The sequence below is a fragment of the Somniosus microcephalus genome, chromosome 1, assembly GCF_052327205.1.
Source record: "Somniosus microcephalus isolate GS21.2 chromosome 1, FLI_Smic_1.0, whole genome shotgun sequence".
NCBI lineage: Eukaryota > Metazoa > Chordata > Chondrichthyes > Squaliformes > Somniosidae > Somniosus > Somniosus microcephalus.
Genome location: NC_140987.1, coordinates 24290051 through 24315720, shown reverse-complemented (window position 1 = coordinate 24315720; position 25670 = coordinate 24290051).

Sequence of the window (25670 nt, the reverse complement as noted above, 5' to 3'; positions counted from 1 at the left end):
GGGGACAGACACAGCACGCTCACTCTGGGGACAGTCACAGCATGCTCACTCCACGGACAGTCACAGCACGGTCACTCTGGGGTCAGTCACAGAACGCTCACTCCGAGGACAGTCACAGCACGCTCACTCCGGGGTCAGCCACATAATGCTCACTCTGCGGTCAGTCACAGCAGGCTCACTCTGGAGAGTGTCACAGCACGCTCACTCCGGGTACAATCACAGCACGCTCACTCCGGGGACAGTCACAGCACGCTCACTCTGGGGACAGTCACAGTACGCTCACTCCGGGGATAGTCACAGCCCGCTCACTCCACAGACAGTAACAGCACGCTCACTCCATGTACAGTCACAGCATGCTCACTCCTGGGACAGTCACAGCATGCTCACTCCATGGACAGTCGCAGCACGCTCACTCCGGAGACAATCACAGCACGCTCTCTCCATGGATAGTCACAGCACGCTTACTCCGGGGACAGGCACAACACGCTCACTCCATGGATAGTCACAGCACTCTCACTCCAGGCACAATCACAGCACGCTCACTCCGAGGACAGTCACAGCACGTTCACTCCGGGGACAGTCACAGCATGCTCACTCCAGTCACAGCACGCTCACTCCAGGGACAGTCACAGCCTGCTCACTCCACGGACAGCCACAGCACGATCACTCCGGGGACAGTCACAGCATGCTCACTCCAGGGACAGTCACAGCACGCTCTCTCCATGGATAGTCACAGCACGCTTACTCCGGGGACAGTCACAGCACATTCACTCTGGGGACAGTCACAGCACGCTCACACCAGGGACAGTCACATCACGGTCACTCCGGGGACAGTCAAAGCACGCTCACTCCGGGGACAGTCACATCACGCTCACCCCGGGGACAGTTAGAGCACGCTCACTCGATGGACAGTCACAGCACCTTCACTCCGGGGACAATCGCAACACACACACTCCGGGGACAGCAACAGCAAGCTCACTCCGGAGACAGTCACAGAATGCTCACTCCACGGAGAGTCACAGCACACTCAATCCGGGGACAGACACAGCATGCTCACTCCGGGGACATTCACAGCATGCTCACTCCGGGGATAGTCACAGCACGCTCACTCCGGGGACAGTCACATCACGGTCACTCCGGGGACAGTCACAGCACGCTCACTCCGGGGACAGTCACAGCACGCTCACACCGGGGATAGTCACAGCATGCTCACTCTGGGGACAGTCACAGCACGCTCACTCCGGAGATAGTCACAGCACGATAACTCCGAGGACAGTCACAGCACGCTCACTCCGGGGACTGTCACAGCACGCTCACTCCGGAGACAGTCACAGCACGCTCACTCCGGGGACAGTCACAGCAGCTTCACTCCGGGGACAATCACAACACACTCACTCCGCGGACAGTCACAGCACGCTCACTCCATGGACAGTCACTGCACGCTCACTCTGGGGACAGCAACAGCACACTCACTCCGGGGACAGTCACAGCAGCCTCTTTCCGGTAAAATCACAGCACGCTCACTCCGGGGACAGTCACAGCACGCTCACTCCGGGGACAGTCACAGCACGCTCACTCCGGGGACAGTCACAGAACGCTCACTCCAAGGACAGTCACAGCACGCTCACTCCGGGGTCAGTCACAGAATGCTGACTCTGCGGTCAGTCAAATCACGCTTACTCCAGGTAGTCACAGCACGCTTACTTCGGGGACAGTCACAGCACGCTCACTCCGGTGACAATCACAGCACGTTCACTCCGGGGACAGTCACAGCACGCTCACTCCGGGGACAGTCACAGCACGCTCACTCTGGGGCAGTCACAGCACGCTTACTCCGGGTACAGGCACAACACGCTCACTCCACGGACCTTCACAGCACTCTCACTCCGGGGACAGTCACAGCACATTCACTCCGGGGACATTCACAGCACGCTCACACCAGGGACAGTCACATCACGCTCACTCCAGGGACAGTCACAGCATGCTCACTCCGGGGACAGTCACAGCAAGATCACTCCGGGGACAGTCACAGCACGCTCACTCCAGGGACAGTCACAGAATGCTCAAACCGGGGACAGTCACAGCACGCTCACTCCGGGGACAGTCACAGCACGCTCACTCCGGGGACAGTCACAGCACGCTCACTCCGGGGACCGTCACAGAACGCTCACACCAGGGACAGTCACAGCAAGCTCACTCCTGGGACAGTCACAGCATGCTCACTCCATGGACAGTCACAGCACGCTCACTCCGGAGACAATCACAGCACGCTCTCTCCATGGATAGTCACAGCACGCTTACTCCGGGGACAGGCACAACACGCTCACTCCACGGACAGTCACAGCACACTCACTTCGGCAACAGTCACAGCACTCTCACTCCAGGCACAATCACAGCACGCTCACTCCGAGGACAGTCACAGCACGCTCACTCCGGGGACAGTCACAGCAGCTTCACTCCGGGGACAATCACAACACACTCACTCCGCGGACAGTCACAGCACGCTCACTCCATGGACAGTCACTGCACGCTCACTCTGGGGACAGCAACAGCACACTCACTCCGGGGACAGTCACAGCAGCCTCACTCCGGTAAAATCACAACACGCTCACTCCGGGGACAGTCACAGCACGCTCACTCCGGGGACAGTCACAGCACGCTCACTCCGGGGACAGTCACAGAACGCTCACTCCAAGGACAGTCACAGCACGCTCACTCCGGGGTCAGTCACAGAATGCTGACTCTGCGGTCAGTCAAATCACGCTTACTCCAGGTAGTCACAGCACGCTTACTTCGGGGACAGTCACAGCACGCTCACTCCGGTGACAATCACAGCACGTTCACTCCGGGGACAGTCACAGCACGCTCACTCCGGGGACAGTCACAGTACGCTCTCTCCACGGACAGTCACAGTACGCTCACTCCGGGGACAGTCACTGAACGCTCACTCCGGCCACAGTCACAGCACGCTCACTCCGGGGACAGTCACAGCACATTCACTCCGGGGACAGTCACAGATCGTTCACTCTGGGGACAGTCACAGCACGCTCACTCCGGGGACAGTCACAGCAAGTTCACTCCGGGGACAGTCTCAGAACGCTCAGTCCGGAGACAGTCACAGCACGCTCACTCCGGGGATAGTCACAGCACGCTCACTCTGGGGACAGTCACAGCACGCTCACTCCGGGGACAGTCACAGCACGCTCACTCCGTGGACAGTCACAGTACGCTCACTCCGGGGATAGTCACAGCCCGCTCACTCCACAGACAGTCACAGCACGCTCACTCCATGTACAGTCACAGCATGCTCACTCCTGGGACAGTCACAGCATGCTCACTCCATGGACAGTCGCAGCACGCTCACTCCGGAGACAATCACAGCACGCTCTCTCCATGGATAGTCACAGCACGCTTACTCCGGGGACAGGCACAACACGCTCACTCCATGGATAGTCACAGCACTCTCACTCCAGGCACAATCACAGCACGCTCACTCCAAGGACAGTCACAGCACGTTCACTCCGGGGACAGTCACAGCATGCTCACTCCAGTCACAGCACGCTCACTCCAGGGACAGTCACAGCCTGCTCACTCCACGGACAGCCACAGCACGATCACTCCGGGGACAGTCACAGCATGCTCACTCCAGGGACAGTCACAGCACGCTCTCTCCATGGATAGTCACAGCACGCTTACTCCGGGGACAGTCACAGCACATTCACTCTGGGGACAGTCACAGCACGCTCACACCAGGGACAGTCACATCACGGTCACTCCGGGGACAGTCAAAGCACGCTCACTCCGGGGACAGTCACATCACGCTCACCCCGGGGACAGTTAGAGCACGCTCACTCGATGGACAGTCACAGCACCTTCACTCCGGGGACAATCGCAACACACACACTCCAGGGACAGCAACAGCACGCTCACTCCGGAGACAGTCACAGAATGCTCACTCCACGGAGAGTCACAGCACACTCAATCCGGGGACAGACACAGCATGCTCACTCCGGGGACATTCACAGCATGCTCACTCCGGGGATAGTCACAGCACGCTCACTCCGGGGACAGTCACATCACGGTCACTCCGGGGACAGTCACAGCACGCTCACTCCGGGGACAGTCACAGCATGCTCACACCGGGGATAGTCACAGCATGCTCACTCTGGGGACAGTCACAGCACGCTCACTCCGGAGATAGTCACAGCACGATAACTCCGGGGACAGTCACAGCACGCTCACTCCGGGGACTGTCACAGCACGCTCACTCCGGGGACAGTCACAGCACGCTCACTCCGGGGACAGTCACAGCAGCTTCACTCCGGGGACAATCACAACACACTCACTCCGCAGACAGTCACAGCACGCTCACTCCATGGACAGTCACTGCACGCTCACTCTGGGGACAGCAACAGCACACTCACTCCGGGGACAGTCACAGCAGCCTCACTCCGGTAAAATCACAGCACGCTCACTCCGGGGACAGTCACAGCACGCTCACTCCGGGGACAGTCACAGCACGCTCACTCCGGGGACAGTCACAGAACGCTCACTCCAAGGACAGTCACAGCACGCTCACTCCGGGGTCAGTCACAGAATGCTGACTCTGCGGTCAGTCAAATCACGCTTACTCCAGGTAGTCACAGCACGCTTACTTCGGGGACAGTCACAGCACGCTCACTCCGGTGACAATCACAGCACGTTCACTCCGGGGACAGTCACAGCACGCTCACTCCGGGGACAGTCACAGCACGCTCACTCTGGGGCAGTCACAGCACGCTTACTCCGGGTACAGGCACAACACGCTCACTCCACGGACCTTCACAGCACTCTCACTCCGGGGACAGTCACAGCACATTCACTCCGGGGACATTCACAGCACGCTCACACCAGGGACAGTCACATCACGCTCACTCCAGGGACAGTCACAGCATGCTCACTCCGGGGACAGTCACAGCAAGATCACTCCGGGGACAGTCACAGCACGCTCACTCCAGGGACAGTCACAGAACGCTCAAACCGGGGACAGTCACAGCACGCTCACTCCGGGGACAGTCACAGCACGCTCACTCCGGGGACAGTCACAGCACGCTCACTCCGGGGACCGTCACAGAACGCTCACACCAGGGACAGTCACAGCAAGCTCACACCTGGGACAGTCACAGCATGCTCACTCCATGGACAGTCACAGCACGCTCACTCCGGAGACAATCACAGCACGCTCTCTCCATGGATAGTCACAGCACGCTTACTCCGGGGACAGGCACAACACGCTCACTCCACGGACAGTCACAGCACACTCACTTCGGCAACAGTCACAGCACTCTCACTCCAGGCACAATCACAGCACGCTCACTCCGAGGACAGTCACAGCACGCTCACTCCGGGGACAGTCACAGCAGCTTCACTCCGGGGACAATCACAACACACTCACTCCGCGGACAGTCACAGCACGCTCACTCCATGGACAGTCACTGCACGCTCACTCTGGGGACAGCAACAGCACACTCACTCCGGGGACAGTCACAGCAGCCTCACTCCGGGAAAATCACAGCACGCTCACTCCGGGGACAGTCACAGCACGCTCACTCCGGGGACAGTCACAGCACGCTCACTCCGGGGACAGTCACAGAACGCTCACTCCAAGGACAGTCACAGCACGCTCACTCCGGGGTCAGTCACAGAATGCTGACTCTGCGGTCAGTCAAATCACGCTTACTCCAGGTAGTCACAGCACGCTTACTTCGGGGACAGTCACAGCACGCTCACTCCGGTGACAATCACAGCACGTTCACTCCGGGGACAGTCACAGCACGCTCACTCCGGGGACAGTCACAGCACGCTCACTCTGGGGCAGTCACAGCACGCTTACTCCGGGTACAGGCACAACACGCTCACTCCACGGACCTTCACAGCACTCTCACTCCGGGGACAGTCACAGCACATTCACTCCGGGGACATTCACAGCACGCTCACACCAGGGACAGTCACATCACGCTCACTCCAGGGACAGTCACAGCATGCTCACTCCGGGGACAGTCACAGCAAGATCACTCCGGGGACAGTCACAGCACGCTCACTCCAGGGACAGTCACAGAATGCTCAAACCGGGGACAGTCACAGCACGCTCACTCCGGGGACAGTCACAGCACGCTCACTCCGGGGACAGTCACAGCACGCTCACTCCGGGGACCGTCACAGAACGCTCACACCAGGGACAGTCACAGCAAGCTCACTCCTGGGACAGTCACAGCATGCTCACTCCATGGACAGTCACAGCACGCTCACTCCGGAGACAATCACAGCACGCTCTCTCCATGGATAGTCACAGCACGCTTACTCCGGGGACAGGCACAACACGCTCACTCCACGGACAGTCACAGCACACTCACTTCGGCAACAGTCACAGCACTCTCACTCCAGGCACAATCACAGCACGCTCACTCCGAGGACAGTCACAGCACGCTCACTCCGGGGACAGTCACAGCAGCTTCACTCCGGGGACAATCACAACACACTCACTCCGCGGACAGTCACAGCACGCTCACTCCATGGACAGTCACTGCACGCTCACTCTGGGGACAGCAACAGCACACTCACTCCGGGGACAGTCACAGCAGCCTCACTCCGGTAAAATCACAACACGCTCACTCCGGGGACAGTCACAGCACGCTCACTCCGGGGACAGTCACAGCACGCTCACTCCGGGGACAGTCACAGAACGCTCACTCCAAGGACAGTCACAGCACGCTCACTCCGGGGTCAGTCACAGAATGCTGACTCTGCGGTCAGTCAAATCACGCTTACTCCAGGTAGTCACAGCACGCTTACTTCGGGGACAGTCACAGCACGCTCACTCCGGTGACAATCACAGCACGTTCACTCCGGGGACAGTCACAGCACGCTCACTCCGGGGACAGTCACAGTACGCTCTCTCCACGGACAGTCACAGCACGCTCACTCCGGGGACAGTCACTGAACGCTCACTCCGGCCACAGTCACAGCACGCTCACTCCGGGGACAGTCACAGCACATTCACTCCGGGGACAGTCACAGATCGTTCACTCTGGGGACAGTCACAGCACGCTCACTCCGGGGACAGTCACAGCAAGTTCACTCCGGGGACAGTCTCAGAACGCTCAGTCCGGAGACAGTCACAGCACGCTCACTCCGGGGATAGTCACAGCACGCTCACTCCGTGGACAGTCACAGTACGCTCACTCCGGGGATAGTCACAGCCCGCTCACTCCACAGACAGTCACAGCACGCTCACTCCATGTACAGTCACAGCATGCTCACTCCTGGGACAGTCACAGCATGCTCACTCCATGGACAGTCGCAGCACGCTCACTCCGGAGACAATCACAGCACGCTCTCTCCATGGATAGTCACAGCACGCTTACTCCGGGGACAGGCACAACACGCTCACTCCATGGATAGTCACAGCACTCTCACTCCAGGCACAATCACAGCACGCTCACTCCAAGGACAGTCACAGCACGTTCACTCCGGGGACAGTCACAGCATGCTCACTCCAGTCACAGCACGCTCACTCCAGGGACAGTCACAGCCTGCTCACTCCACGGACAGCCACAGCACGATCACTCCGGGGACAGTCACAGCATGCTCACTCCAGGGACAGTCACAGCACGCTCTCTCAATGGATAGTCACAGCACGCTTACTCCGGGGACAGTCACAGCACATTCACTCTGGGGACAGTCACAGCACGCTCACACCAGGGACAGTCACATCACGGTCACTCCGGGGACAGTCAAAGCACGCTCACTCCGGGGACAGTCACATCACGCTCACCCCGGGGACAGTTAGAGCACGCTCACTCGATGGACAGTCACAGCACCTTCACTCCGGGGACAATCGCAACACACACACTCCGGGGACAGCAACAGCACGCTCACTCCGGAGACAGTCACAGAATGCTCACTCCACGGAGAGTCACAGCACACTCAATCCGGGGACAGACACAGCATGCTCACTCCGGGGACATTCACAGCATGCTCACTCCGGGGATAGTCACAGCACGCTCACTCCGGGGACAGTCACATCATGGTCACTCCGGGGACAGTCACAGCACGCTCACTCCGGGGACAGTCACAGCACGCTCACACCGGGGATAGTCACAGCATGCTCACTCTGGGGACAGTCACAGCACGCTCACTCCGGAGATAGTCACAGCACGATAACTCCGGGGACAGTCACAGCACGCTCACTCCGGGGACTGTCACAGCACGCTCACTCCGGGGACAGTCACAGCACGCTCACTCCGGGGACAGTCACAGCAGCTTCACTCCGGGGACAATCACAACACACTCACTCCGCGGACAGTCACAGCACGCTCACTCCATGGACAGTCACTGCACGCTCACTCTGGGGACAGCAACAGCACACTCACTCCGGGGACAGTCACAGCAGCCTCACTCCGGTAAAATCACAGCACGCTCACTCCGGGGACAGTCACAGCACGCTCACTCCGGGGACAGTCACAGCACGCTCACTCCGGGGACAGTCACAGAACGCTCACTCCAAGGACAGTCACAGCACGCTCACTCCGGGGTCAGTCACAGAATGCTGACTCTGCGGTCAGTCAAATCACGCTTACTCCAGGTAGTCACAGCACGCTTACTTCGGGGACAGTCACAGCACGCTCACTCCGGTGACAATCACAGCACGTTCACTCCGGGGACAGTCACAGCACGCTCACTCCGGGGACAGTCACAGCACGCTCACTCTGGGGCAGTCACAGCACGCTTACTCCGGGTACAGGCACAACACGCTCACTCCACGGACCTTCACAGCACTCTCACTCCGGGGACAGTCACAGCACATTCACTCCGGGGACATTCACAGCACGCTCACACCAGGGACAGTCACATCACGCTCACTCCAGGGACAGTCACAGCATGCTCACTCCGGGGACAGTCACAGCAAGATCACTCCGGGGACAGTCACAGCACGCTCACTCCAGGGACAGTCACAGAACGCTCAAACCGGGGACAGTCACAGCACGCTCACTCCGGGGAAAGTCACAGCATGCTCACTCCGGGGACAGTCACAGCACGCTCACTCCGGGGACCGTCACAGAACGCTCACACCAGGGACAGTCACAGCAAGCTCACTCCTGGGACAGTCACAGCATGCTCACTCCATGGACAGTCACAGCACGCTCACTCCGGAGACAATCACAGCACGCTCTCTCCATGGATAGTCACAGCACGCTTACTCCGGGGACAGGCACAACACGCTCACTCCACGGACAGTCACAGCACACTCACTTCGGCAACAGTCACAGCACTCTCACTCCAGGCACAATCACAGCACGCTCACTCCGAGGACAGTCACAGCACGCTCACTCCGGGGACAGTCACAGCAGCTTCACTCCGGGGACAATCACAACACACTCACTCCGCGGACAGTCACAGCACGCTCACTCCATGGACAGTCACTGCACGCTCACTCTGGGGACAGCAACAGCACACTCACTCCGGGGACAGTCACAGCAGCCTCACTCCGGTAAAATCACAGCACGCTCACTCCGGGGACAGTCACAGCACGCTCACTCCGGGGACAGTCACAGCACGCTCACTCCGGGGACAGTCACAGAACGCTCACTCCAAGGACAGTCACAGCACGCTCACTCCGGGGTCAGTCACAGAATGCTGACTCTGCGGTCAGTCAAATCACGCTTACTCCAGGTAGTCACAGCACGCTTACTTCGGGGACAGTCACAGCACGCTCACTCCGGTGACAATCACAGCACGTTCACTCCGGGGACAGTCACAGCACGCTCACTCCGGGGACAGTCACAGTACGCTCTCTCCACGGACAGTCACAGCACGCTCACTCCGGGGACAGTCACTGAACGCTCACTCCGGCCACAGTCACAGCACGCTCACTCCGGGGACAGTCACAGCACATTCACTCCGGGGACAGTCACAGATCGTTCACTCTGGGGACAGTCACAGCACGCTCACTCCGGGGACAGTCACAGCAAGTTCACTCTGGGGACAGTCTCAGAACGCTCAGTCCGGAGACAGTCACAGCACGCTCACTCCGGGGATAGTCACAGCACGCTCACTCTGGGGACAGTCACAGCACGCTCACTCCGGGGACAGTCACAGCACGCTCACTCCGTGGACAGTCACAGTACGCTCACTCCACAGACAGTCACAGCACGTTCGCTCCGGGGACAGTCTCAGCATGCGCTCTCCGGGGACAGTCACAGCACGCTCACTCCTGGGACAGTCCCAGCACGCTCACTCGGGGGACAGTCACAGCACGCTCACTCCCGGGACAGTCACAGCACGCTCACTCCGGGGACAGTCACAGCACGCTCACTATGGGGACAGTCACAGCACGCTCACTCCGGGGACAGTCACAGCATGCTCACTCCGGGGATAGTCACAGCACGCTCACTCCGGGGACAGTCACAGCACGCTCACTCCGGGGACAGTCACAGCACGCTCACTCCGTGGACAGTCACAGTACGCTCACTCCACGCACAGTCACAGCACGCTCAATCCACGGACATTCACAGCACGCTCGCCCCGGGGACAGTCACAGAACGCTCACTCCGGAGACAGTCACAGCACGCTCACTCTGGGGACAGTCACAGCAAACTGACTCGACGGACATTCACAGCACATTCACTCCATGGACAATCACAACACACTCACTCCGGGGCCAGTCACAGCACGCTCACTCCGTGGACAGTCACTGCATGCTCACTCCGTGGACAGTCACAGCATGCTCACTCCACGGACAGTCACAGCACGCTCACTCCGGGGACAGTCACAGCACGTTCACTCCGGGGACAGTCACAGCACGCTCACTCCGGGGACAGTCACAGCACGCTCAATCCGGGGACAGTCACAGCACGCTCACTCCGGGGACAGTCACAGAACGCTCCCTCCGGGGACTGTCACAGCACACTCACTCCGGAGACAGTCACAGCACGTTCACTCCGGGGCCAGTCACAGCAAGCTCACTCCGGGGACATTCACAGCACGCTCACTCCGGGGACAGTGACAGCGCGCTCACTCCAGGGACAGTCACAACACACTCACTCCAGGGACAGTCACATCACGCTCACTCTGGGGACAGTCACAGCACGCTCACTCCGGGGACAGTCACAGCACACTCACTCCGGGGAAAGTCACAGTACGCTCACACCGGGGACAGTCACAGCATGCTGACTCCGGGGCTAGTCACAGTACGCTCACTCCGGGGTCAGTCACAGCACGCTCAGTCCGGGGACAGCCACAGCACGCTCAGTCCACGGACAGTCACAGCACGTTCACGCCACTAACAGTCACAGCACACTCACTCCACGGACAGTCACAGCACGCTCACTCGACGGACAGTCACAGCACCTTCACTCCGGGGACAATCCCAACACACTCACTCCGGGGACAGCAACAGCACGCTCACTCCGGAGACAGTCACAGAATGCTCACTCCACGGAGAGTCACAACACACTCAATCCGGGGACAGACACAGCACGCTCACTCTGGGGACAGTCACAGCATGCTCACTCCACGGACAGTCACAGCACGGTCACTCTGGGGTCAGTCACAGAACGCTCACTCCGAGGACAGTCACAGCACGCTCACTCCGGGGTCAGCCACAGAATGCTCACTCTGCGGTCAGTCACAGCAGGCTCACTCTGGAGAGTGTCACAGCACGCTCACTCTGGGTACAATCACAGCACGCTCACTCCGGGGACAGTCACAGCACGCTCACTCTGGGGACAGTCACAGTACGCTCACTCCGGGGATAGTCACAGCCCGCTCACTCCACAGACAGTCACAGCACGCTCACTCCATGTACAGTCACAGCATGCTCACTCCTGGGACAGTCACAGCATGCTCACTCCATGGACAGTCACAGCACGCTCACTCCGGAGACAATCACAGCACGCTCTCTCCATGGATAGTCACAGCACGCTTACTCCGGGGACAGGCACAACACGCTCACTCCACGGACAGTCACAGCACACTCACTTCGGCAACAGTCACAGCACTCTCACTCCAGGCACAATCACAGCACGCTCACTCCGAGGACAGTCACAGCACGTTCACTCCGGGGACAGTCACAGCATGCTCACTCCAGTCACAGCACGCTCACTCCAGGGACAGTCACAGCCTGCTCACTCCACGGACAGCCACAGCACGATCACTCCGGGGACAGTCACAGCATGCTCACTCCAGGGACAGTCACAGCACGCTCTCTCCATGGATAGTCACAGCACGCTTACTCCGGGGACAGTCACAGCACATTCACTCTGGGGACAGTCACAGCACGCTCACACCAGGGACAGTCACATCACGGTCACTCCGGGGACAGTCACATCACGCTCACCCCGGGGACAGTTAGAGCACGCTCACTCGATGGACAGTCACAGCACCTTCACTCCGGGGACAATCGCAACACACTCACTCCGGGGACAGCAACAGCACGCTCACTCCGGAGACAGTCACAGAACGCTCACTCCACGGAGAGTCACAGCACACTCAATCCGGGGACAGACACAGCATGCTCACTCCGGGGACATTCACAGCATGCTCACTCCATGGACAGTCACAGCACGCTCACTCCGGGGTCAGACGCAGAATGCTCACTCTGTGGTCAGTCACAGCAGGCTCACTCTGGAGACTGTCACAGCATGCTCACTCCGGGGACAGTCACAGCACGCTCACTCCAGGTAGTCACAGCACGCTCACTTCGTGGACAGTCACAGCACGCTCACTCCGGGGACAATCACAGCACGCTCACTCCGGGGACAGTCACAGCATGCTCACTCTGTGGACAGTCACAGCACGCTCACTCCGGGGATAGTCACAGCCCGCTCACTCCACGGACAGTCACAGCACGCTCACTCCTGGGACAGTCACAGCATGCTCACTCCAAGGACAGTCACAGCACGCTCACTCCAGAGACAATCACAGCATGCTCATTCCGGCGACAGTCACTGCATGCTCACTCCGGGGACACTCACCGCACGCTTACTCCGGGGACAGTCACATCACGCTCACTCCGGGGACAGTCACAGAATGCTCACTCTGTGGTCAGTCACAGCACGCTCACTCCGGTGATAGTCACAGCACGCTCACTCCGGGGACAGTCACAGCACGCTCACTTCAGGGACAGTCACAGCACGCTCACTCCATGTACAGTCACAGCACGCTGACTCCTGGGACTGTCACAACATGCTCACTCCTGGGACAGACACAGCACGCTCACTCCTGGGACAGACACAGCACGCTCACTCCTGGGACAGTCAAAGCACGCTCACTCCGGGGACAGTCACAGCACGCTCACTCCTGGGACAGACACAGCACGCTCACTCCTGGGACAGTCACAGCACGCTCACTCCATGGAGAGTCACAGCACGCTCTCTCCGTGGAAAGTCACAGCATGCTAACTCCACGGACAGTCACAGCACGATCACTCCGGGGACAATCACAGCACACTCACTCCTGTGACAGTCACAGCATGCTCACTCTGCAGACAATCACAGCACGCTTTCTCCGGGGACAGTCACAGCACGCTCACTCCATGGAGATTCACAGCACGCTCACTCCGGGGACAGTCAAAGCACGCTCACTCCGGGGACAGTCAAAGCACGCTCACTCCGGGAACAGTCACAGCACGCTCACTCCATGGAAAATCACAGCACGCTCAATCCAGGGACAGCCACAGCACGCTCACTCCACGGACAGTCACAGCACGCTCCCTCCAGGGACAGTCACAGCACGATCTTTCCGGGGACAGTCACAGCATGCTTACTCCACGGAGAGCCACAGCACGCTCTCTCCATGGATAGTCACAGCACGCTCATTCTGGGGACAGTCACAGCACGCTCACTCCGGGGACAGTCACAGCACGCTCACTCCAGGGACAGTCACAGAATGCTCACTCTGCGGTCAGTCACAGCACGCTCACTCCGGTGATAGTCACAACACGCTCACTCCAGGGACAGTCACAGCACGCTCACTTCAGGGACAGTCACAGCACGCTCATTCCGGGCACAATCACAGCACGCTCACTCCGGGGACAGTCACAGCACGCTCACTCCGGGGACAGTCACAGCACGCTCACTCTGGGGACAGTCACAGCATGCTCACTCCGGGGACAGTCACAGCACGCTCACTCTGGGGACAGTCACAGCACGCTCACTCCGGGGATAGTCACAGCCCGCTCACTCCACGGACAGTCACAGCACGCTCACTCCGGGGACAGTCACAGCACGGTCACTCCGGGGACAGTCACAGCACATTCTCTCCATGGAAAGTCACAGCACGCTCACTCCGGGGAAAGTCACAGTACGCTCACTCCGGGGACAGTCACAGCATGCTCACTCCGGGGCTAGTCACAGTACGCTCACTCCGGGGTCAGTCACAGCATGCTCACTCCGGGGACAGCAACAGCACGCTCAGTCCACGGACAGTCACAGCACGTTCACGCCACTGACAGTCACTGCACACTCACTCCACGGACAGTCGCAGCACGCTCACTCGACGGACAGTAACAGCACGCTCACTCCGGGGACAGTCACAGAATGTTCACTCTGCGGTCAGTCACAGCACGCTCACTCCGGTGATAGTCACAACACGCTCACTCCAGGGACAGTCACAGCACGCTCACTCCGGGGACAGTCACAGCACGCTCACTCTGGGGACAGTCACAGCACGCTCACTCCAGTAATAGTCACAGCCCGCTCACTCCACGGACAGTCCCAGCATGCTCACTCCGGGGACAGTCACAGCACGTTCACTCCGGTGATAGTCACAGCACGCTCACTCCGGGGACAGTCACATCACGCTCACTCCGGGGACATTCACAGAATGCTCACTCTGTGGTCTGTCACAGCACGCTCACTCCGGTGATAGTCACAGCACGCTCACTCCGGGGACAGTCACAGCACGCTCACTTCAGGGACAGTCACAGCACGCTCATTCCGGGCACAATCACAGCACGCTCACTCCAGGGACAGTCACAGCACGCTCACTCCGGGGACAGTCACAGCACGCTCACTCCACGGAGATTCACAGCACGCTCACTCCGGGGACAGTCAAAGCACGCTCACTCCGGGGACAGTCAAAGCACGCTCACTCCGGGAACAGTCACAGCACGCTCACTCCACGGAAAATCACAGCACGCTCACTCCGGGGACAGCCACAGCACGCTCAATCCAGGGACAGCCACAGCACGCTCACTCCACGGACAGTCACAACACGCTCCCTCCAGGGACAGTCACAGCACGTTCTTTCCGGGGACAGTCACAGCACGCTCACTCCGGGGACAGTCACAGAATGCTCACTCTGCGGTCAGTCACAGCACGCTCACTCCGGTGATAGTCACAACACACTCACTCCGGGGACAGTCACAGCACGCTCACTTCAGGGACAGTCACAGCACGCTCATTCCGGGCACAATCACAGCACGCTCACTCCGGGGACAGTCACAGCACGCTCACTCCGGGGACAGTCACAGCACGCTCACTCTGGGGACAGTCACAGCATGCTCACTCCGGGGACAGTCACAGCACGCTCACTCTGGGGACTGTCACAGCACGCTCACTCCGGGGATAGTCACAGCCCGCTCACTCCACGGACAGTCACAGCACGCTCACTCCGGGGACAGTCACAGCACGGTCACTCCGGGGACAGTCACAGCACATTCTCTCCATGGAAAGTCACAGCACGCTCACTCCTGGGACAGTCACAGCACGCTCACTCCGGGGAAAGTCACAGTACGCTCACTCCGGGGACAGTCACAGCATGCTCACTCCGGGGCTAGTCACAGTACGCTCACTCCGGGGTCAGTCACAGCATGCTCACTCCGGGGACAGCCACAGCACGCTCAGTCCACGGACAGTCACAGCACGTTCACGCCACTGACAGTCACAGCACACTCACTCCACGGACAGTCGCAGCACGCTCACTCGACGGACAGTCACAGCACGCTCACTCCGGGGACAGTCACAGAATGTTCACTCTGCGGTCAGTCACAGCATGCTCACTCCGGTGATAGTCACAACATGCTCACTCCAGGGACAGTCACAGCACGCTCACTCCGGGGACAGTCACAGCACGCTCACGCTGGGGACAGTCACAGCACGCTCACTCCGGTAATAGTCACAGCCCGCTCACTCCACGGACAGTCCCAGCACGCTCACTCTGGGGACAGTCACAGCACACTCACTCCGGTGATAGTCACAGCACGCTCACTCCGGGGACAGTCACATCACGCTCACTCCGGGGACATTCACAGAATGCTCACTCTGCGGTCAGTCACAGCACGCTCACTCCGGTGATAGTCACAACACACTCACTCCAGGGACAGTCACAGCACGCTCACTTCAGGGACAGTCACAGCACGCTCATTCCGGGCACAATCACAGCACGCTCACTCCGGGGACAGTCACAGCACGCTCACTCCGGGGACAGTCACAGCACGCTCACTCTGGGGAGAGTCACAGCACGCTCACTCTGGGGATAGTCACAGCCCGCTCACTCCACGGACAGTCACAGCACGCTCACTCCGGGGACAGTCACAGCACGCTCACTCCGGGGACAGTCACAGCACATTCTATCCATGGAAAGTCACAGCACGCTCACTCCTGGGACAGTCACAGCACGCTCACTCCAGAGACAATCACAGCATGCTCATTCCGGCGACAGTCACAGTACGCTCTCTCCACGGACAGTCACAGCACGCTCACTCCGGGGACAGTCACTGAACGCTCACTCCGGCCACAGTCACAGCACGCTCACTCCGGGGACAGTCACAGCACATTCACTCCGGGGACAGTCACAGATCGTTCACTCTGGGGACAGTCACAGCACGCTCACTCCGGGGACAGTCACAGCAAGTTCACTCCGGGGACAGTCTCAGAACGCTCAGTCCGGAGACAGTCACAGCACGCTCACTCCGGGGATAGTCACAGCACGCTCACTCTGGGGACAGTCACAGCACGCTCACTCCGGGGACAGTCACAGCACGCTCACTCCGTGGACAGTCACAGTACGCTCACTCCACAGACAGTCACAGCACGTTCGCTCCGGGGACAGTCTCAGCATGCTCTCTCCGGGGACAGTCACAGCACGCTCACTCCTGGGACAGTCCCAGCACGCTCACTCGGGGGACAGTCACAGCACGCTCACTCCCGGGACAGTCACAGCACGCTCACTCCGGGGACAGTCACAGCACGCTCACTATGGGGACAGTCACAGCACGCTCACTCCGGGGACAGTCACAGCATGCTCACTCCGGGGATAGTCACAGCACGCTCACTCCGGGGACAGTCACAGCACGCTCACTCCGGGGACAGTCACAGCACGCTCACTCCGTGGACAGTCACAGTACGCTCACTCCACGCACAGTCACAGCACGCTCAATCCACGGACATTCACAGCACGCTCGCCCCGGGGACAGTCACAGAACGCTCACTCCGGAGACAGTCACAGCACGCTCACTCTGGGGACAGTCACAGCAAACTGACTCGACGGACATTCACAGCACATTCACTCCGTGGACAATCACAACACACTCACTCCGGGGCCAGTCACAGCACGCTCACTCCGTGGACAGTCACTGCATGCTCACTCCGTGGACAGTCACAGCATGCTCACTCCACGGACAGTCACAGCACGCTCACTCCGGGGACAGTCACAGCACGTTCACTCCGGGGACAGTCACAGCACGCTCACTCCGGGGACAGTCACAGCACGCTCAATCCGGGGACAGTCACAGCACGCTCACTCCGGGGACAGTCACAGAACGCTCCCTCCGGGGACTGTCACAGCACACTCACTCCGGAGACAGTCACAGCACGTTCACTCCGGGGCCAGTCACAGCAAGCTCACTCCGGGGACATTCACAGCACGCTCACTCCGGGGACAGTGACAGCGCGCTCACTCCAGGGACAGTCACAACACACTCACTCCAGGGACAGTCACATCACGCTCACTCTGGGGACAGTCACAGCACGCTCACTCCGGGGACAGTCACAGCACACTCACTCCGGGGAAAGTCACAGTACGCTCACTCCAGGGACAGTCACAGCATGCTGACTCCGGGGCTAGTCACAGTACGCTCACTCCGGGGTCAGTCACAGCACGCTCAGTCCGGGGACAGCCACAGCACGCTCAGTCCACGGACAGTCACAGCACGTTCACGCCACTAACAGTCACAGCACACTCACTCCACGGACAGTCACAGCACGCTCACTCGACGGACAGTCACAGCACCTTCACTCCGGGGACAATCCCAACACACTCACTCCGGGGACAGCAACAGCACGCTCACTCCGGAGACAGTCACAGAATGCTCACTCCACGGAGAGTCACAACACACTCAATCCGGGGACAGACACAGCACGCTCACTCTGGGGACAGTCACAGCATGCTCACTCCACGGACAGTCACAGCACGGTCACTCTGGGGTCAGTCACAGAACGCTCACTCCGAGGACAGTCACAGCACGCTCACTCCGGGGTCAGCCACAGAATGCTCACTCTGCGGTCAGTCACAGCAGGCTCACTCTGGAGAGTGTCACAGCACGCTCACTCTGGGTACAATCACAGCACGCTCACTCCGGGGACAGTCACAGCACGCTCACTCTGGGGACAGTCACAGTACGCTCACTCCGGGGATAGTCACAGCCCGCTCACTCCACAGACAGTCACAGCACGCTCACTCCATGTACAGTCACAGCATGCTCACTCCTGGGACAGTCACAGCATGCTCACTCCATGGACAGTCACAGCACGCTCACTCCGGAGACAATCACAGCACGCTCTCTCCATGGATAGTCACAGCACGCTTACTCCGGGGACAGGCACAACACGCTCACTCCACGGACAGTCACAGCACACTCACTTCGGCAACAGTCACAGCACTCTCACTCCAGGCACAATCACAGCACGCTCACTCCGAGGACAGTCACAGCACGTTCACTCCGGGGACAGTCACAGCATGCTCACTCCAGTCACAGCACGCTCACTCCAGGGACAGTCACAGCCTGCTCACTCCACGGACAGCCACAGCACGATCACTCCGGGGACAGTCACAGCATGCTCACTCCAGGGACAGTCACAGCACGCTCTCTCCATGGATAGTCACAGCACGCTTACTCCGGGGACAGTCACAGCACATTCACTCTGGGGACAGTCACAGCACGCTCACACCAGGGACAGTCACATCACGGTCACTCCGGGGACAGTCAAAGCACGCTCACTCCGGGGACAGTCACATCACGCTCACCCCGGGGACAGTTAGAGCACGCTCACTCGATGGACAGTCACAGCACCTTCACTCCGGGGACAATCGCAACACACTCACTCCGGGGACAGCAACAGCACGCTCACTCCGGAGACAGTCACAGAACGCTCACTCCACGGAGAGTCACAGCACACTCAATCCGGGGACAGACACAGCATGCTCACTCCGGGGACATTCACAGCATGCTCACTCCATGGACAGTCACAGCACGCTCACTCCGGGGTCAGACGCAGAATGCTCACTCTGTGGTCAGTCACAGCAGGCTCACTCTGGAGACTGTCACAGCATGCTCACTCCGGGGACAGTCACAGCACGCTCACTCCAGGTAGTCACAGCACGCTCACTTCGTGGACAGTCACAGCACGCTCACTCCGGGGACAATCACAGCACGCTCACTCCGGGGACAGTCACAGCATGCTCACTCTGTGGACAGTCACAGCACGCTCACTCCGGGGATAGTCACAGCCCGCTCACTCCACGGACAGTCACAGCACGCTCACTCCTGGGACAGTCACAGCATGCTCACTCCAAGGACAGTCACAGCACGCTCACTCCAGAGACAATCACAGCATGCTCATTCCGGCGACAGTCACTGCATGCTCACTCCGGGGACACTCACCGCACGCTTACTCCGGGGACAGTCACATCACGCTCACTCCGGGGACAGTCACAGAATGCTCACTCTGTGGTCAGTCACAGCACGCTCACTCCGGTGATAGTCACAGCACGCTCACTCCGGGGACAGTCACAGCACGCTCACTTCAGGGACAGTCACAGCACGCTCACTCCATGTACAGTCACAGCACGCTGACTCCTGGGACTGTCACAACATGCTCACTCCTGGGACAGACACAGCACGCTCACTCCTGGGACAGACACAGCACGCTCACTCCTGGGACAGTCAAAGCACGCTCACTCCGGGGACAGTCACAGCACGCTCACTCCTGGGACAGACACAGCACGCTCACTCCTGGGACAGTCACAGCACGCTCACTCCATGGAGAGTCACAGCACGCTCTCTCCGTGGAAAGTCACAGCATGCTAACTCCACGGACAGTCACAGCACGATCACTCCGGGGACAATCACAGCACACTCACTCCTGTGACAGTCACAGCATGCTCACTCTGCAGACAATCACAGCACGCTTTCTCCGGGGACAGTCACAGCACGCTCACTCCATGGAGATTCACAGCACGCTCACTCCGGGGACAGTCAAAGCACGCTCACTCCGGGGACAGTCAAAGCACGCTCACTCCGGGAACAGTCACAGCACGCTCACTCCATGGAAAATCACAGCACGCTCAATCCAGGGACAGCCACAGCACGCTCACTCCACGGACAGTCACAGCACGCTCCCTCCAGGGACAGTCACAGCACGATCTTTCCGGGGACAGTCACAGCATGCTTACTCCACGGAGAGCCACAGCACGCTCTCTCCATGGATAGTCACAGCACGCTCATTCTGGGGACAGTCACAGCACGCTCACTCCGGGGACAGTCACAGCACGCTCACTCCAGGGACAGTCACAGAATGCTCACTCTGCGGTCAGTCACAGCACGCTCACTCCGGTGATAGTCACAACACGCTCACTCCAGGGACAGTCACAGCACGCTCACTTCAGGGACAGTCACAGCACGCTCATTCCGGGCACAATCACAGCACGCTCACTCCGGGGACAGTCACAGCACGCTCACTCCGGGGACAGTCACAGCACGCTCACTCTGGGGACAGTCACAGCATGCTCACTCCGGGGACAGTCACAGCACGCTCACTCTGGGGACAGTCACAGCACGCTCACTCCGGGGATAGTCACAGCCCGCTCACTCCACGGACAGTCACAGCACGCTCACTCCGGGGACAGTCACAGCACGGTCACTCCGGGGACAGTCACAGCACATTCTCTCCATGGAAAGTCACAGCACGCTCACTCCGGGGAAAGTCACAGTACGCTCACTCCGGGGACAGTCACAGCATGCTCACTCCGGGGCTAGTCACAGTACGCTCACTCCGGGGTCAGTCACAGCATGCTCACTCCGGGGACAGCAACAGCACGCTCAGTCCACGGACAGTCACAGCACGTTCACGCCACTGACAGTCACTGCACACTCACTCCACAGACAGTCGCAGCACGCTCACTCGACGGACAGTAACAGCACGCTCACTCCGGGGACAGTCACAGAATGTTCACTCTGCGGTCAGTCACAGCACGCTCACTCCGGTGATAGTCACAACACGCTCACTCCAGGGACAGTCACAGCACGCTCACTCCGGGGACAGTCACAGCACGCTCACTCTGGGGACAGTCACAGCACGCTCACTCCAGTAATAGTCACAGCCCGCTCACTCCACGGACAGTCCCAGCACGCTCACTCCGGGGACAGTCACAGCACGTTCACTCCGGTGATAGTCACAGCACGCTCACTCCGGGGACAGTCACATCACGCTCACTCCGGGGACATTCACAGAATGCTCACTCTGTGGTCTGTCACAGCACGCTCACTCCGGTGATAGTCACAGCACGCTCACTCCGGGGACAGTCACAGCACGCTCACTTCAGGGACAGTCACAGCACGCTCATTCCGGGCACAATCACAGCACGCTCACTCCGGGGACAGTCACAGCACGCTCACTCCGGGGACAGTCACAGCACGCTCACTCCACGGAGATTCACAGCACGCTCACTCCGGGGACAGTCAAAGCACGCTCACTCCGGGGACAGTCAAAGCACGCTCACTCCGGGAACAGTCACAGCACGCTCACTCCACGGAAAATCACAGCACGCTCACTCCGGGGACAGCCACAGCACGCTCAATCCAGGGACAGCCACAGCACGCTCACTCCACGGACAGTCACAACACGCTCCCTCCAGGGACAGTCACAGCACGATCTTTCCGGGGACAGTCACAGCACGCTCACTCCGGGGACAGTCACAGAATGCTCACTCTGCGGTCAGTCACAGCACGCTCACTCCGGTGATAGTCACAACACACTCACTCCGGGGACAGTCACAGCACGCTCACTTCAGGGACAGTCACAGCACGCTCATTCCGGGCACAATCACAGCACGCTCACTCCGGGGACAGTCACAGCACACTCACTCCGGGGACAGTCACAGCACGCTCACTCTGGGGACAGTCACAGCATGCTCACTCCGGGGACAGTCACAGCACGCTCACTCTGGGGACTGTCACAGCACGCTCACTCCGGGGATAGTCACAGCCCGCTCACTCCACGGACAGTCACAGCTCGCTCACTCCGGGGACAGTCACAGCACGGTCACTCCGGGGACAGTCACAGCACATTCTCTCCATGGAAAGTCACAGCACGCTCACTCCTGGGACAGTCACAGCATGCTCACTCCGGGGAAAGTCACAGTACGCTCACTCCGGGGACAGTCACAGCATGCTCACTCCGGGGCTAGTCACAGTACGCTCACTCCGGGGTCAGTCACAGCATGCTCACTCCGGGGACAGCCACAGCACGCTCAGTCCACGGACAGTCACAGCACGTTCACGCCACTGACAGTCACAGCACACTCACTCCACGGACAGTCGCAGCACGCTCACTCGACGGACAGTCACAGCACGCTCACTCCGGGGACAGTCACAGAATGTTCACTCTGCGGTCAGTCACAGCACGCTCACTCCGGTGATAGTCACAACATGCTCACTCCAGGGACAGTCACAGCACGCTCACTCCGGGGACAGTCACAGCACGCTCACGCTGGGGACAGTCACAGCACGCTCACTCCGGTAATAGTCACAGCCCGCTCACTCCACGGACAGTCCCAGCACGCTCACTCTGGGGACAGTCACAGCACACTCACTCCGGTGATAGTCACAGCACGCTCACTCCGGGGACAGTCACATCACGCTCACTCCGGGGACATTCACAGAATGCTCACTCTGCGGTCAGTCACAGCACGCTCACTCCGGTGATAGTCACAACACACTCACTCCAGGGACAGTCACAGCACGCTCACTTCAGGGACAGTCACAGCACGCTCATTCCGGGCACAATCACAGCACGCTCACTCCGGGGACAGTCACAGCACGCTCACTCCGGGGACAGTCACAGCACGCTCACTCTGGGGAGAGTCACAGCACGCTCACTCTGGGGATAGTCACAGCCCGCTCACTCCACGGACAGTCACAGCACGCTCACTCCGGGGACAGTCACAGCACGCTCACTCCGGGGACAGTCACAGCACATTCTCTCCATGGAAAGTCACAGCACGCTCACTCCTGGGACAGTCACAGCACGCTCACTCCAGAGACAATCACAGCATGCTCATTCCGGCGACAGTCACTGCACGCTCACTCCAGGGACAGTCAAAGCACGCTCACTCCGGGGACAGTCAAAGCATGCTCACTCCGGGAACAGTCACAGCACGCTCACTCCACGGAAAATCACAGCACGCTCACTCCGGGGACAGCCACAGCACGCTCAATCCAGGGACAGCCACAGCACGCTCACTCCACGGACAGTCACAACACGCTCCCTCCAGGGACAGTCACAGCACGATCTTTCCGGGGACAGTCACAGCACGCTCACTCCGTGGACAGTCACAGAATGCTCACTCTGCGGTCAGTCACAGCACGCTCACTCCGGTGATAGTCACAACACACTCACTCCGGGGACAGTCACAGCACGCTCACTTCAGGGACAGTCACAGCACGCTCATTCCGGGCACAATCACAGCACGCTCACTCCGGGAACAGTCACAGCACGCTCACTCCGGGGACAGTCACAGCACGCTCACTCTGGGGACAGTCACAGCACGCTCACTCCGGGGACAGTCACAGCACGCTCACTCTGGGGACAGTCACAGCACGCTCACTCCGGGAACAGTCACAGCACGCTCACTCCGGGGACAGTCACAGCACGCTCACTCTGGGGACAGTCACAGCACGCTCACTCCGGGGATAGTCACAGCCCGCTCACTCCACGGACAGTCACAGCACGCTCACTCCGGGGACAGTCACAGCACGGTCACTCCGGGGACAGTCACAGCACATTCTCTCCATGGAAAGTCACAGCACGCTCACTCCTGGGACAGTCACAGCACGCTCACTCCGGGGAAAGTCACAGTATGCTCACTCCGGGGACAGTCACAGCATGCTCACTCCGGGGCTAGTCACAGTACGCTCACTCCGGGGTCAGTCACAGCATGCTCACTCCGGGGACAGCCACAGCACGCTCAGTCCACGGACAGTCACAGCACGTTCACGCCACTGACAGTCACAGCACACTCACTCCACGGACAGTTGCAGCACGCTCACTCGACGGACAGTCACAGCACCTTCACTCCGGGGACAATCACAACACACTCACTCCGGGGACAGCAACAGCACGCTCACTCCGGAGACAGTCACAGAACACTCACTCCACGGAGAGTCACAGCACACTCAATCCGGGGACAGACACAGCACGCTCACTCCGGGGACAGTCACAGCATGCTCACTCCACGGACAGTCACAGCACGCTCACTCTGGGGACAGTCACAGAACGCTCACTCCGAGGACAGCCACAGCACGCTCACTCCGGGGTCTGTCACAGAATGCTCACTCTGCGGTCAGTCACAGCAGGCTCACTCTGGAGACTGTCACAGCATGCTCACTCCGGGGACAGTCACAGCACGCTCACTCCAGGTAGTCACAGCACGCTCACTTCGGGGACAGACACAGCACGCTCACTCCGGAGACAGTCACAGAACGCTCACTCCACGGAGAGTCACAGCACACTCAATCCGGGGACAGACACAGCATGCTCACTCCGGGGACAGTCACAGCATGCTCACTCGGGGAACAGTCACAGCACGCTCACTCTGTGGACAGTCACAGTACGCTCACTCCACAGACAGTCACAGCACGTTCGCTCCGGGGACAGTCACAGCATGCTCACTCCGGGGACAGTCACAGCACGCTCTCTCCGGGGACAGTCACAGCACGCTCACTCCGGGGACAGTCACAGCACGCTCACTATGGGGACAGTCACAGCACGCTCTCTCCGGGGACAGTCAAAGCACGCTCACTCCGGGAACAGTCACAGCACGCTCACTCCATGGAAAATCACAGCACGCTCAATCCAGGGACAGCCACAGCACGCTCACTCCACGGACAGTCACAGCACGCTCCCTCCAGGGACAGTCACAGCACGATCTTTCCGGCGACAGTCACAGCATGCTTACTCCACGGACAGCCACAGCACGCTCTCTCCATGGATAGTCACAGCACGCTCATTCTGGGGACAGTCACAGCACGCTCACTCCGGGGACAGTCACAGAATGCTCACTCTGCGGTCAGTCACAGCACGCTCACTCCGGTGATAGTCACAACACGCTCACTCCAGGGACAGTCACAGCAC